Source organism: Thermobia domestica, chromosome 17 (genome assembly GCF_964235325.1).
Source record: "Thermobia domestica chromosome 17, izTheDome1.hap1.1, whole genome shotgun sequence".
NCBI classification, from domain to species: Eukaryota; Metazoa; Arthropoda; class Insecta; order Zygentoma; family Lepismatidae; genus Thermobia; species Thermobia domestica.
Genome location: NC_137470.1, coordinates 26,188,709 through 26,202,906, shown reverse-complemented (window position 1 = coordinate 26,202,906; position 14,198 = coordinate 26,188,709).

Here is a 14,198-nt window from a genome sequence, read left to right as displayed (position 1 = left end):
AAAGAAAAAAGTCATCAACATACAGGGAGAAATTTTGAGCTGGTATATCGCGATAGATAGTGCGTAGTATGGGTTGCAAGTTAAGCGTACTAAATTTATGTCCTTGCGGTTGCACTGTAAGTGCAAATTGCGTGTGGGGCAAATGAAGATCCCGAACCGAAAATGCCGTGGCCTTGCGATCTTCAGTAGCCAAAGGACACTGGTAGAATGATTGTGCTAGGTCAAGATGAATAATCCAGCGAGCAGCCAACATGTTATCCAAAACGTCTGTCATGGGCTGTATGGGATCTGCTAATGTTTGGCATTTGCTAGACAAAGTTCTGAGATCCAAAACTAGACGGATGTCCGATTTACTATTTGGTTTCAGCACTGCAATAATATTATTTCTATACTGACTGTTAGATGGTTGGATTATGCCCTGTTCAAGAAACTGTAGGATTTTTTCTTTCACCATAGGCCTAAGACGATGTGGAATTACAAATTGGGGAATAACAAAAGGTTTATCATCGATTAAGTCCAAAGAGACTTCAAAGGTTTTTATTTTACTGAAATCAGTTTTTGTCCATTTAAAAGTAGTGACCCGCTTTTCTAAAATTTCCAACATTTGTTGCCTCTGGGATGGAGAAAGTGCGGGATTAATGTTAAATTTAGTGAGATCAATGTGATCCTTAATTTTTTCCATCCTTTCCCTTCTATTTTGTTCCGCATGTTCTTCTGTCGGTTCAAAAAGTTGCCTAACAGAGTATGCCTTATAGGTACGAGGCTCTGTAGGGAAGATTGTGCCCGAGGCAATTGGTAGACCCTTGAAAAAAGTTTGATCGTAGTGAGAGAGGTTAATAATTGGTATTTGAAGGTTGTCAATTGAAGTAGCCGTGTGGACCGTGTAACACCCTTTAAGATTGGCATGTATAGGGGAATTGATGTAAAAATGTTTTATGTTTGTTTTTAGAGGAATTGTTAATCTTAGCATGCCAACACTATTTGCCGGAATGGTTTGTGTTTTAGCAAGTTGAAAAACAAATTTGGGGTTTTTCTTAACTGCCAGTAAATTTGAAAGAAAACGAACCTCCTCGGGTTTATGTGATATGGGTTGTGCTGGTTTGCGCCCAAAATATGTTAAGCTTAGTGTGCCTGTTTCGTAATCAAGTTTAGCCAGATGCTGTTTTAGGAATTGATTTCCTAAAATGGTGGGGAATGACTGCAGGGGTGAAATGCGAAAAAGAACCGAAAATGTACGACCCGCTATTGTAATTGGTAATGTAACTGCGTGGGTAAGGGTAAACGGGAGGTTCGAGACACCGCACAATGGGACAAAACCGTGCGTACCGTCGCAAAAATCTGTAACGTTGTTGTTGATTGAAGTAAATAGCTGCAATTTGGTATGTAGTATCTCTAATGTATATACTAGCAAATAATGGTTTATTCGTTGTTGCTTTGTTTTTTATAATATATAAAAAATAATACAAAAATAAAAATGACACTTTTTCGTACAAGAACATAGTTTACTTAATGTATTGAATGATAAGTATACAGTTTTATGATATTACACTATTATTTCGTATTTTGTAATCAAATAATGGTTAATTCGTTGTTACTTTGTTATTTATAATATATAAAAGAAATAATACAAAAATAAAAATGACATTTTTTGCGTACAAGAACATAGTTTACTTAATGTATTGAATGAGAATTATATAGCTTTATGATATGACACTATTATTTTATATTGTTGTTAATATAACATATGACAATAATCTATAATAAATAACAAACATCTATTAATCCACGACATAAAAGAGAAAAAATAAATGTATGTACATACTTCAATTTAAATATCTAAGAGGTTCTTGGCTTCATCTAACAGTTCCTTGGAAACAGTGACTGATGGTTTTCTGAGACTGGATATGTATGGATCTGATGTAAATAGAAGACCATGAAATACGTCTTCATTCGTTGCGGACCTAGTGTACTTCCTAGCGTGATATAATCTGATATTTTTGTAATCTTTATTACGCGATTCTTGGGCATCCTCAGAGAGATTACCAATAGGCAGAACAGCAAAATGTCTAATTATACTTTCCCCATGTATTAAGATCTTATGTACAGAAGAAGGCATGTTATACGACATATATTTGGTTACGTACAATTGTGCAGTAGCGCGAGTATATTCACCAAATTTTTCTGGATTCACAGCAATACCGGATGCCAAAGTTTGAAGAATAACATAAAACCTTTTAATAAGATCCGCATCAACTCCCGTAATTTCTGAAGAACAATAGTAGTTCTCAAAAAAACGTCGAGCTGTATTGCCGTCATTGCTGTTTCCACCTCCTTGCCAGGGTTTATCAACGTGCAAGCCCATTCGGCTTCGAAAGAGGCTTTGTACAAGTTTCTTCTTCTCTGCTTTACTGGTTTTATCTTCCGGAGTTCTCGCAGCTCATTTTTGAAACGAAAGATTATATGAAATATGTAAAATTAACTCCATGCACCTAATCCACGCATGCAACGTAGACAAACCGTACCCGTAAGCATTCATATGATCTGGCTTTGATTCAATCTTCTCCAAATTATTCATCTCGCTTGGTTTTGTCCTACACACCGTACACACAGCTCCAGAACTTGTGTTAGTTAGAACTTGCGTAACTTTGCCATCCACCATAGTTATGAACAGCTCGTGACTTATTTCAATTACCTGGTCCTCCTTGTGTATCTTGGACGTTTCCAAATTATTAATTTTACCACGAATATCATCAACCACCGAACGGGTTTTCTCGGGCGTTTCTTTTACAAATTCCATCAGAATTGGTCGGCAATATCGAGTAGAAGTGCAAGCCGGATTTTGCCAAAGAACCTCGTTTGTTTCAGTATCAGTCAGCTTTATTGGTACCAAAGACGCTACAAATAAGTTTGCATCTGACACTAAGTCGCCTTCATCTGTTAAAACTTGTTTATATTCGCTTTGTCCCGATGAACCATCACATCCCCATTTGGTAAACAATTTAAGATTTCTTCTTGTTGGGTTGTAAACACTTTCAATGTTTAAGATACGGGCACTCGTGTGATCCAGCAAATCTTGTAGATTTACTTTAGTGCCTGTATCGGTTATTTCAATGCTAGAGGATGGAGGATAACACTTTTTTTGCGTTTGTCAATATATCATATGATGGCAATATATCGAGGTTTTTGTTAATCAGACTTGCTCGAAGTAATCCGTATTGTGATTTTGAAAGATCTAAATCAGCAAAAAGACTTAAAGCTTCATCCGCCGTCAAATATGTTGCATTATGAGTTTCATGCAACATTTTTTCCTTTATGATCTCTTTTCTATTTCTATCACAATTCCGTATCATTGCAACAACAGAAGCTTCGTCGAATTCTCCTTCAGACCGCAATCCTTGAACGTATGCGTTATGTATATACTCGAGTCCATATTCTTGTATTAACTGCATATTCTTCCTTTTTTTAGATTTCTCTGATAGATCTTCATAACACTTTGGTGGTCGTCCACGTTCTCCAGATATAGTAGGTGTGATATCCATTGGTACTTCCTCGAATTGTACCTTAAATTCACCGTCCAACCACATTGAATTTTTATTAAAGAAACGTTCTTTGGTTCGGTTCGATTTGGTCCAGCGATCGTTAAAAGCTTATATAAGTGATTTTTGAATACGTTTCAAAACTAATTCATTTTTGCAGACATCAAATGGTGATGATTTTCTAAGTATTTTTGAATATCATATGATTTTGTCCCACGGTCAATAAAGAATGCGCATAATACTCGTCGAGGCACAACAATTTCACTCATTTTGTTGTTTAGATACTTTGCAAATATTGATTTTATCGAGGATGGTGAAGCCTGTAAGAAATAAAAGTAATACATTAACCAGTATTTCCACGTTACCTAAACTTTAGTTTCGTTACTAAGAGACAATATTATTTACCAATAAAATGTCAAAGATCATGTATTTTCCAAAAATCTCATGAATCAAATCTTAAAATAAATATTAATAATTTTTTTTAATTTTCCTCCTATCAGGCATTTTTGGTCTCATTTTAAGGGGGGCAGATTCGGGCAAAAACTTTTTTTGCCATGACTTTTATGTGAGCTGCTTTATGTGATGCTATCAACATTATGACATAGGCAGACATCGCTAACTTTCAAAAGTCTATTTAAAGTTTCTAATATGGATAGGATATTGGATACTATATAACATAATTGTGTACCTCCCAGTTTTTACATAATTGTCCACTTAAATACTTTTTACATCAAGTACTTAATAACCATTCTAACCATATATCGCACTTACCAATTTGCATTGACATAATGAAAATATGGCCATGTAAACTGGTGGAATTCTGTTCTACATAATCGACATTATTTCGAGCGTCAACTTGCAAGTTCAGTTTTTTTAGTAAGAGTGTGCAATAATCTATTTTACATTCTCTATAATATGAATTAGACATTCAGTTAGATATGTGCATTACCAAAATATTCAATATCGAACATTCCCAAAACCTATTTTTGAGACGGTACACACGGTTCTGTCCCACTGTGCACCGTGAAGAACCGTGGCCAAAGCAAAAGGTCGCGCTTTTTGAGGAACTAAATAGCTAAGAATTAAATTTAGCTCTGCTCCTGAGTCAAGGATTATTAAATGTCGTTTTGAAGCAATAGAGCCCTCAATGTAAGTTAAATGCCTTCTAAAGATCAATGGGACATTCAACGTACACTGTTTACCAGACTGGTTAATATGCTCGCCTGTTTGTATGGGAGGAGGAATATGATTATTTTCAGCAACTGGAGAAGGTTGCTGGATCTGTGTGTTCTTGTGTATGTCGGATGTTTGTTGTGATTATAAGTCATTGAGAGAATGGTTAGTTGGAGGAGGAGGAGGACGGTCTTCCTCTAAGTTTAGCCGTTTTTTGGCGGCTGTTCTGTTGAGGGTAACGAAGGTAAAGTTGGAACAAAAGGGGTGGGACCACAAGGAGTTTGGGAAGTTGTAGGTAGTGGAAATGGAAAGGGAGATGATTATGGTGGAGGGTAAAACTGTGGGTAAGGCATAGGATATATAGTAGCCAAGGCCGCCTCGTTATAGTTTGCTCCCTTTCGATTGTTCCCACCTTTTCTAAAAGGAGGACGACTTTTTCTATTAACATTCTGCTGGGGAGGGGTCTGAGTGGTGGGATTAGAGTTTTGTTGTGGCTTCGGAGTTCGGCAAGAACAACATTTATGGCTGTGAGCTGAAGGTGGTGTGGGAGTAGGAGGTGGGGATTGAGTTGGGTTCCTGTCATTCCGTTCCCTACTGTGTGATCGTCGCCGTGAACGATGAGTGTGATCATCCCGCCCCCGGGAGAAATTTCGGGAGTAGGAAGGAGACGGTGAACGATCTGAGTTGCGATGCCTGTACTGCGGTTGATTATGTTCCATGAATGCAACAGTATGTTGGACGGGTTGAGCATTAAGATGGGTATTAAGTTGCACTTGAAATGCATCTAAACGAGAAATGATGTTGTTTAAGGGGTCTTGCTGATGTGTTTTTGGTGGGGGTAGGATTGGTTAACCTGGCGAGGCGCCGCTGGGCTAACCTGTCTGCTCTCTCCCTTGTGGCTGCTAATTCGATAAGTTCATCAAATGACTGAATAGTCTTCTGAGAAAATTCTACAATGAAGTGGGGTAATAACCCCGTAATTGAATCCAACAGAAAATCTTCAAAGGAGGGTGGGTGATCTAACTGAGTGGCCAAGTATTTCTTGGCATATAAATAGTGGAGAAGTGACTCTGTTGGTTCCTGAACTCTGGATCTATATTTTTCAGCTGCTGAGAGCGGTAAATTGTTTGGTCCAAATTGCTTTAAGAATTTATCCTTAAGTGTATTCCATGGCAGGGTGGAAAGTGACTCGGTACTTTTGTACCAATATAGCGGAGTGTCTGCAAGACATAACGGAAAGATGGAACGCATTTTGTCTTCACTCCAACCCGCAATTTTAGCTGTACGCTCAAAGTTAGTAATAAATAGGTCTGCTCTTTCGAACGGGGTAGCCGAAAATATGTTGAGTGAATTTGGATGTATGTAAATGGTGGGATCACTTGAATTTCCTTGTGTGGGTGGTAAAGTGGCCGATAATGTCGGCCCTGTGCTGTGAGTTGGGGTATTAACAACGGATAGGTTTGAAATGTTAGTTAAGGGCGATCCATTAACTTGAGGACTTGATGTAACATTATTAATCTGATGAGAGAAATGTTGTGAGGTGGGAGCTGGTGCTGGGGGGTTGGAATGTAACCAGGAATTAGGAAGATTGTTTGTAACCGACTGCATCTCGGTGAAGTTTACACCTAATTTCCGTGAGTGAACTGCACTGCGCGTTAACGGCATACGGAATCACTCAACAAAACAAAAATTATAAGGATATTAAATTTATAAAAATAATTGCACTGAGAAACCCATCAGCCTTAACCAAGAAATAGAGAAAAAATTAAAAAAAAATAGAATCTGGTATAAAATATGTAAAATCTAGCCAAAAAAGAATCTGAGCATTAGCATATCGCCAGGGGAGCCATGGTTAATAAAAATGTTAATTCAACATTCTTGAGTATCGGTAGTCAGTATTCTACTAAAGTCAATTTAAAAATAATGGTTCTTATCTCTTCTCTGAGGAAGTAAGTAAAAGAACCAGGAATTATACTTGAGCAAGCAACTTTATTATCACTGAGATAGAGTATATGAAAATGCCAAAACACAATAAAATTACATTGAAATAAAGAGAATTTAGTAACTACAAAATATTATACACGAGAGACCATACTTGGCTCAGATTCTTCTCTAACTAAGATTTTACAAAGAGAGAAAAGGTCTTACATGTATGTTAGGTGGAATCCTCTCACCCACATGGCTGAATAACTTTTTCTTCGTCTTTGGCTGCTTCCGTCCTCCCTTTAGCCAGCCTGGATTCTCCTTATATCCCCCCACTTTATCATGGTTTTCACAATTAAGAGGCCTTGTTCTTTTGTTTATCTTGTCCCTTAGGCCAAGTTATTTGAACAAAACATTTTAATAGTTCATCTTCTTAAAATTCATTTAACCACAGATTATCTTATCCACTTGTTTTTTTTTCTTTTAAATCTGTTTCACAGCACAATTTGTTTAAATTACGCAGTCAACTCCATCTAAAGTGGAATAAGGCTCTATACGCTATACGTCGACTCAAACCTTATATTATGGTCCTGTCTTTTTCAATTTGTTGGCAACGCTTTGCAGCGGTGACTTGCATTACGTGCTCAGAAGACAATGAGCTGTGAAGTGGCTGTGATTCTTTGAAAACACTAGTTCGGCGAAAGTAAATGTCATCGATGTTTATTTTTATGGTTTTAATATTGTTTATTGTTTTTAATATTTTAATTGCTCTATTTAAACGGCAAGTAGGTATAAAGCTCAGTAATACACATATTAACTATAAGTGAATGTTTTCCAATAACATTGTAATACTACGCACTGTCATGAATAGGCGTAGGAACACGAAGATTGTGTGTGAAAGGCGCGAAAGATGGCACAAGGGAAGCCATCACGAACTCAACGAACGACTAGGCAAATCGAATGCGATGGAAATGTGCGACGAAATTGGTAATCTTTCATAGTGTTGCGCAATTAATAGTATAAAAGGTTTCAAGAGTGAACGTAGTTTCAAGACATAAATGGTTTACTGAAAATTAGTGAACAAATGCCAAATTTATGCAAATTATCTAAAATAACGTGAACACAGGTCGTTAAAACCTGTTACGTTCATGTTTGATCAACGGGGCCTCGGTGGCTCAGTGGTAGAGCGTTCACCTCTGGTGATTGCGGTCCCGGGTTCGATCCCAGGCCTCGCCAAGTGAACTTTGTGGTGGACAAACACCGTGTGCGTGGGTTTCCTCGGGGTTCTCCCGTTTCTTCATTCCACCATTTCATTCATTACTCATCACCACCGTCTCCTTCAGCCTAACCGGCATAACCTTGGGACGTAAAACTCAAAGATTTTCATGTTTGATCAATAAGAAAATTTAATCTTCGCAGTCGCTTACAGCAATATTCATTGTAAGATGGTATAAGTTATCTCAAGTTATGTAAAAGTAATCCAAAATTACCGATATTAGTGTCAAATCTAGAGTTTAAGTGGTCACTATGATCGATGGTGACACTTCCATTAGCGATGATATGAACATTCAGCTACAATTGCATGCGGGCCGAGAGTCAGCGGGGGAAAACTGAGCCATGTAAAAATAATCAAAAATGACCCGTATTACTGTGAATTCCATAGTTTTCGCGGTTCCTAACATCAATGGTGACACTTCCATTGGCGATGATTTGCAAAATCAGCTACAATTGTATGCGGGCTGGGAGTCAGTGTGGGGGGGAGAAGTAATACCGAGAGATGTAAAAAATCCAAAATGACCGATATTAGTGTAAATTCCATAGTTCTTGCGGTCGCTGAAATCATTGGTGACACTTCCATTAGCGATGACTTGCAAATTCAGCTACAATTTTATGCGGGCCGAGAGTCAGCGGGAGAATACTGAGACATGTAAAAATAATCCAAAATAACCTATAATAGTGTCAATTCCAGTTTTCGAGGTCAGAGAGATCAATTATGACACTTTCATTAGCGATGATTTGCAAATTGAGCTACAATTGTATGTGGACCGGGAGTCAACGGGGGGGGGGGGTACGAGAGATGTAAAAACAATGCAAAACGACCGATATTAGTGTCAAATCTATAGTTTTCCCGTTCGCTGAGATCAATGGTGAGACTTTCATTAGTGATGACCTACAAATTCAGCTACCATTGTATGCCGGCTGGGAGTCAACGCGTGGGGGGGGGGGGATACCGAGACATGTAAAAGTAATCCAAAATGATCTCTATTATTGGCAGATTCATAGTTTCTGCGGTCGGCGAAATGAATGGCATCACTTCCACAAGCGCTGACTTCCAAATACTGCCCCCATGCGAAGAATGGGTATATTCAGCTATGTAATATAAATAAAATAGAGTTTTATTATAAAGTTCTTCTCGGGCAATCAGCCAGGTGAAAACTGGTGGATAGGCCAACGTTTCGAGAGCTGTCATCGTTCTCGTCATCAGGGCAATTACCCTGATGCCCTGATGACGAGAACGATGACAGCTCTCGAAACGTTGGCCTATCCACCAGTTTTCACCTGGCTGATTGTCCGAGAAGAACTTTATAATATACGCCGCCAGGAAAGCTTCAAATCTTACTTAAAATAGAGTTTGTTTGAGTGTCTGTCCGTCTGTGTGCGGTCTGTGGACCAGACGAGCGGATCGAGAGTTACAAAATTTTAGTCGCGTATACCTTGGTCGAGGCTCCAGACCGGAGTTAAAGGTTTTTGTCTAAATTCGAACCAGGGGGGTCTCAGGGGGGCGTTTACCTGGACATGAGAAAGTAGTAGAAAATGACCGATATTAGTGTTGAATTCATAGTTTTCGCAGTCCCTGAAATCAATGGTCACACTTCCATTAGCGATTATTAGCAAATTCAGCTACAATTGTGTGTGGGGCAGGGAGTCAGCGGGGGGATCGCGAGACATATAAAAGTAATCCAAAATGACCGATATTAGTATCAATTCCATAGTTTTCGCGGTCGCTGAGATAAATGGTGACACTTCCGTTAGCGATTATTTGCAAATTCAGCTACCATTGTATGCGGACCAGGAGTCAGAGGGGGAGGGGGGGAATACCGAGACATGAAAAAGTAATCCAAAATGACCGATATTAGTGCCAAATCCATAGTTTTCGCAGTCGCTGAGATCAACGGTGACACTTTCATTAGTGATGACTTGCAAATTCGGTTACCATTGCATGCGCCGGGAGTCAGCGAGTGGATACCAAAACATGTAAAAATAATACAAAATGATCGATATTAGTGTCAGATCCATTGTTTTCGCGGTCGCCGAAATCACGATAATACTTTCACAGGCGTTGACTTCCAAATACTGCCCTCATGCGAATAATGGGTATATTCAGCTAGTATATACAGTGGCGGATCCAGGATATGATCAAGGGAGGGGCTAAACCATAGTTTGCAGTTTTATCCAGTGTAAAGCAGGATTGAAGCCCATTTTATACAGTGTATACTTGAGTGTGAAGGGGGGTTACAGCCCCTTGCATCCGCCTTTGTATATATATGATCGAAATGGCCTCGAATCCATACTTGCTGACATAAACAGAAGACGTCGTTTAAATCCATAAATTCAGCCCCATTAGTACTCCTAAAGGGGAACGGGAACATGTAAAGGTAATTGAAAATTACCGACGTTAGTGTCGAATTCATAGTTTTGGTGTTCGACAAGTTCATTTGTGTCCAATATTCGTGCCCTTTGTGTCCAAGAACGGGTATTCTGCTCGTTTGTAATAATAATGAACGGAAGTTTCACATAGTCTACCCTTTAGTATATTTCTTGCTGCTCAAATTTACTCACTTGTGTGTAAAGTGTGTATGTGTGTAAAGTAGAATTAAAACCTCTTGCTTTAAGTATTTTTCCGTTAGCGAAATACATGGTATATAAGTAGGATGTCGATAATCTTAACATCAAAAATCCGAACGCGGTCCCTGGAAGATTTTTACATTGTGTCTTACCGCTAGCGATAAACAAACAATAGCTTGTCCGTCGACGTTATGTGAAGTCAGTGTTTTTACAAAAGTTCATTCATATGTAATTGTTTGTCATACATATTTTTATTTTTAATTTTTCTTAGGCCTATAAGTTTTAAGTGTGACTTATAAGATCAGTGTTATTTAGAGTACGAGCAGGTTCTTCAGAAAATGTAAATAACCTTACGTAAGGTATTGTAATTACTGTATGTACTGAATAACCACTGTATCGATAGAAGAACATACCGTACAGTATATGTAAGCCTAAATGCCATTTGCTTGGTCATTTTCGAAAATCCGAACTACCTCTGGTCCCAATTAGTTCAGATTTTCGACTTCCCACTGTATATGCTGCAGACTTGTTACAGCAAGTAATTTTACTAGCATCAGGCCAAGAAATAGTTTCTAAACTATATTTTTTTGTTTTTGCCAATATTTCTAAACAAATGATTTTTTTTAATGGTTTCAAAATTTCCGGAAATTTTACATAGAACAAAGAAGATATCTCTATGAAATATATGTTTGATTTAACATATCAACTAAAATGATTCTGTGATTAACTAAAATGATGATTCTGATAATACTCACCCGTTTTATTTCGTTTCCGTTTTTCTTCGTTTTCCCCCAGCTTGAGAAAACCGTAAAAAGCTGTTTTTTAATCCAAATTTTGCGTTTTTTCCCAGGCCTTTACAACACTAGTCTGAACACAGTGGACCGAACACTTCTAACGATGGGCGTCCGCAGCCGACGACCCATTCATGTGCGAATGTTAACACCACGACATGGGCAACCACGACTGAAATGAACACGTGACCATCGCCACTGGACCTTGGCACAATGGCAGAGCGCTGCATTGCCTGATGAATCCCGATATCTTCTTCATCATGACGATGGGAGGGTGCGAATCCATCGTGTTCCAAGAGAACAGCCCCTTGACAGCTGTACTGCGGGACGGAGACAAGCTGGCTGCGGCCTTATTATTATCTGGGGAACATTCAGGTAAGCATCCATGTCTCTAGTGGAGCTCGAGCAAGGCACCATAACGGCCGAGGCGTATCGCACGCTGTTTGCTGACTTACGTACACCACTTCATGACGATTATGTTTCCCATAGGTAGTGGCATTTTGCGACAAGAAAAAGCAGCATGTCACAAGGCCAGGAGTGTAATGGAGGGGTTCGAGGAACACAGGAGCGAGTTCCAAGTGATATGCTGGCACCCAGATTCTCCGGACCTGAACCCAATCGATCACATCTAGGATGTGATTGAACGTGACGTCAGGGCGCATCACCCCGTCACCGGAATTTACGTGAACTAGGTGACCTGTGTGTGCATATGTGGTGCCAACTCTCTCCAGCGACCCACCGAGGAACATTGCGGCCATACCATGGCGCGTCGCCGTTGTTATTCATGCCAAAAGGTGGACATAACAATTAGGTAGGTAGTCATAATGGTCTGGCTGATGTGCGTGTATATTTTAACTCGTATATTTTGTCTCGACTCGAATTTGGAGAATTCTCGACTCGAATTCGAGTAGAGTCGAGACAGAGTCTGTCTTGTGGAGACAGAAACAGATTTTCGAGTCGAGACACGAGTCGAGACAACATTTTCTTGAGACGAGTCGAGACAGGCTTAAATCTCGACTCGTGTGCATCCCTAGTGTCAGATGTGTGTTGTCGATATATAGAGATATGAACATATTTAATGGTGAAAGCATGTACCGGTAGGTAGAGTCGGTGAAGAATGTCTAAGAAGAGCGGATGACCTGTGTGTATGCGAGAGTTAATATATCTAATACGGAGTTTTTCAAGATGTTCCATAATTTTCCCGTATCACAGCACAACAAATTGAAATACACCATTCGATAGTATATAGTTTGTACCTAAAATGTTTTGTTTGTACCCTGAAAGTTTTCGAGAAAGGGGGGATTCCATTTTTGGGGGCTATCTTGTACGCCCGTAATGTGTAATTTTTCCATGTCCATTAATAAGTATTACGTGTTTATTCATGTGAATTTATGTGTACTTAGAACTCTGGTTGGGCATATCCAATAAAAAAAAACTTTTTGGGAATAACTCAACATTAAAATTGAATCGGCGAGTGTGAAACCAGTGTGAGTCCAAAATAAGCCATTTTGAGGTAAAGCCAAAAATAACACTAAAGATTAGAACTACAAGTTGTACTGAAGAGCAGTACAATTTGGAAGAAGTTGCACGTTAAAGCAGAATGCTATAATGTCGACTGTACATTTGTGGCATTAACAAACGAACGTTCTTTCTTCAAATATCTCAAAATGCGTTTTGTGGACTAGTAGTGTATTTCCACTCACCGATTCAATTAAATTTTCCCTTTAATTTTAATAGGCATGATAAAGACACAGCTTAAAGTAGGTAATAACTATGCTCCAAAAGTCATTAGAAACAGATCGATCGATTTTCCTATTGCAAAAATTGTGGATTCGATATTACCCTTGGTCATCTTTTCATTCGTTCACACCTCCCATGTCGATGTTATTGAACATGGACTTACACAGCATTTTGACTGTCAATACTTATCTCAGCGGCCACAAAATCTATGCATCTATCTATCTATCTATATACAGGATAGACCACGTATCTGGATACGCCCTCGTAACTCTCAAAGTAATCGACAGAAATCACTGAAATTTTCATCATCCATACACCAGCAAGAAGACATTGTCATATCCTGTGATATCACAAGATGAACATAACTGCCAACTCAACATGAAGTTGGAGTTTTGAAATCGAACTACGTCAGGTTATTACACATTCGAAATGTACATATAAAACTAAATCTTAAAACATTATACTTCTTATACAGTATTGCAAACTATGGACGCTACAATGTCATAAATATTCCGATTTCGGAAGGTTGTAGAGCGGTAATAACGCTGGGAGAGAGACAAGGCACTATACTTTCAAAGACTTCAGAATGTCATTATTACAATATGAAAGATTTCGAATGAATAGGAACGAAGTTGTCTATATATTAAAATGATAGATTTATATGTTTGTCACCAAAGTAAAAGTGTATATGTTTGTCTCCAATCTTTTCGAAAATGACTCTCGAAAATTACAAGTGCTTGAAACTTACAGTATTCGCTGGACGATTTCAAATTTTATGTAGATTGTCCAGTTCTAATTAAATATATAAAAGAGTAATCGTTATTTCTTTATTAATTTTTTTAGGGTACACCGAAAGTGTTGAAATGTTTAAAAAGTATAGCATCATACCCTACGAGTTATACATTTCAACACAACATAGTTGCATACAGGGGTTGTTGTATATCTCTCAGACGATTGTTTCATGGCCAAATGATAATGAAAAACGAAGGATAACCATTTCTTCAAGCTAAGATGAATCCTTATTGTTTGGTGTATTTTGCCTAGTGAGAACCATATATCACTGAAATTATAATTAATTGTGTTTGTAATGTATTTGCTTATTACATACTGCATGCAAGAAGAAAGAAAACACTGATCGTACATGAATTAGAAACCCATACTGGAAGTAGGATATTGAAAACAGTAATAG